The sequence below is a fragment of the Nerophis ophidion genome, linkage group LG07, assembly GCF_033978795.1.
Source record: "Nerophis ophidion isolate RoL-2023_Sa linkage group LG07, RoL_Noph_v1.0, whole genome shotgun sequence".
Classification (NCBI taxonomy): domain Eukaryota; kingdom Metazoa; phylum Chordata; class Actinopteri; order Syngnathiformes; family Syngnathidae; genus Nerophis; species Nerophis ophidion.
This window is the reverse complement of record NC_084617.1, coordinates 30916348-30919324: the sequence shown is the minus strand read 5'-3', so window position 1 is coordinate 30919324 and position 2977 is coordinate 30916348.

Sequence of the window (2977 nt, the reverse complement as noted above, 5' to 3'; positions counted from 1 at the left end):
AGGGTAAGAACATACACTGACATGGCCGAAACACCTTACCAGGGAGGCGTCCGGGAGGCATCTGTTGTAGACGCCCAAGCCATTTCAGCTGGCTCTTCAAGAGGTAAAGGAGCAGCAGCTGTACTCTGAGTCTCTCCCTAATGACCACGCTCCTCACCCTATCTCTAAGGGTGATCCCAGAGGAAACTTTTTACTGCCGCTTGTAGTCGCGACCTTGGGTTCATGACCAAAGGTGAGGGTAGGAACGTAGATTGACCTGCAAATCGAGAACTTCGCCTTATGGCTCAGCTCCTTCTTCACCACAACAGACCGGTGCAGTGACTGCATCACTGCATGCGCCACACCAATCTGTCTGAACAAGACTCCGAGATACTTGAACTCCTCCACTTGAGGCAGAACTTCACTCTCGACCTGAGGGGTGCAGTCCACCCTTTTCCGACCGAGCACCGTGGCCTCAGATTAGATTTTTGAAGATCCACTTTGTAGTCGTTTCATCAGATATGCGACCGCATGTCTTGGACACTCGGGTGAAGAGAGGAGCCGTGGTGTCAACTGATCACCACCTGGTGGTGAGTTGGATCAGGTGGTGGTGGAGGATGCCGGACAGACCCCATGTAGATGATCATATCTGCTGTACAGACAGAGACAACAACAACAAATAGGATATGTGCAAATATGATAGTAAAAGTGATATCAAAGAAAAGTTAGTGAAGCCTTTAGTCACTCTGCAGAAAAAGGCCATCAGGATTGTTTCCAATGTTCACTACAGACATCATTCAAATCCACTATTTATGAACTTAAAGCAACTTAAACTGAACGATGTGATCAATTTTAAAACTGCTCAAATTATGTTTAGGGCATCCCAAAACTCTCTACCATCCAATATACAGAACCTATTCCAGGACAAAGATGATTACCATAGTTTTAGTTTAAGAGGAAACAATAAATTATATTTGCCTAAATTTAGAACCACTTTAAAATCAATGTGCATTTCAGTGCGTGGAGTCAGTCTGTGGAACAACTTAGGGGACTAGTTAAAAACGTGTTCTAGCATGATTCAATTCAAAACACTGTTTAAAAAAGAAGTACTGAAGAAGTACGAGGAGGAAAGAGAGTGATGACCTCAGCACAGAGCGATGGGAGAGAGGTGTATGGTCGGGGAGTGTTTGGGCCCGCGTGTGTGTGTGTTTTGTCTCGTCTTGTCTTGTCTCATGGTATTGTTAGTGTACAGGAGTGTTTCTTGTTTTATTTATAGAGTATAGTTCTTGTATTATATTGTTTATGTTAAATGTGGAATGAGTGAGAGGGGTTGGGCTATTATAAGCAGCTGCTTCATCCAACCCCTTTTCAAGCCTTGCATAAATATCTTTGCCAACATGTAAAAAAAAAAAAAAACTGTGTTTAGTTGTACTGTGCAGGTATGAAATAAATATTTCAATTCAATTCAAATCACTATTAATAATACAGAAATGACAAAGAGCATTATTACACTACAAATGGATCAATACAAATACCAATAGAAATATCACTATTGATAATGAATAATAACAATAATTAACTTGAAATAAAAAAGAAAGCAGATAAATGGAGGGGAAGAAAGTGAAACCAATTATATTAACCTAGTAGATTGTTATAGTAACAATAGATTAGGCTATGTCACTGTGTCATGTATTACCCATTTTCCCCTAGGGCAACAACGTTAATATATGTTTGACGAAACGTGATTATGTGCATGAGTGAATGTATGTATATATACTTGTATATGTACAGTATATGTATATGTATGTTTGTACAGTGAATGTATACGTACAGTACATTCTGTGTATATGTATGTTTGTACAGTGAATGTATATGTACAGTATGTATATATGAATGTTTGTAGAGTGAATGTATATGTACAGAATGTGTATATGTATGTTTTTACAGTGACCTTTTAGAGGTAAGTTTTTCTACTACCTTTTTGTACTACATTTTTGTACTCCTTTAAGTTGGAGCTTTTAGTAGTGCCTTTTTGTACTACCTTTGTGAACTACCTTTAAAAAGTACCTTTTGTAGAACATGTTGTAGTACTCTGTACTACCTTCTAGTAGTACCTTTTTGAACTACCTTTTTGTAGTATCTTTAAAGGCCTACTGAAACCCACTACTACCGACCACGCAGTCTGATAGTTTATATATCAATGATGAAATATTAACATTGCAACACATGCCAATACGGCTGGTTTAGTTTACTAAATTGCAATTTTAAATTTCCCGCAAAGTTTCCTATTGAAAACGTCGCAGAATGATGACGCGTTTGATGACGCGTGCTTGTGACGTCACCGGTTGTAAGGGACATGTTCTTCCAGCCCTACTCACGGCTAAAAGTCATCCGAGGACACAAAACATGAAAACACTCGATACTTTGTATCATGATAATAATACTGTCAGGTCTCACTCTCGATTAATTTATTACGTTGTGAGCAGGAAAATGTACAAATGTATTTTGCAGGCTACGTAGATGAATTGATCAGGGAGGTTTTTGCTGGCTGCAGACAGACCCCTGACGAGAGAACACCAATCAGCGTCGCCGTGGATGTGCCTCCCTTCCTCTGCGATGAACTGGAGAAGCCAGACAAGGAGGAAGTCATCGCCAAGCACAGGAGTCGCTTCGCTAAGCGTTAACTACAGTGGCCATGTGGATTCTGTTGCAGTCACTGCATGTCTTGGAACCCCGTGTAGTCCATCGATGGAAATGTTGTTCTAATCTTATGTACTACACAAGCTGGTAGTGCCACACTTGTCTCCTTTCGCAGATATCCCCAGCAGAAGCGGACAAACTGTCGATATGCTGTGTAACGTCTCCACCTGGAAGTACAAAATAGTTAATAGCAAATTATGGCACCTGTTATTATCCAGACATGGATACACAGTGACTCACTGTTCTCTGATATGCAAAAGACATTGTCATGCATTCTATTCATTTGTCATTTACTGTT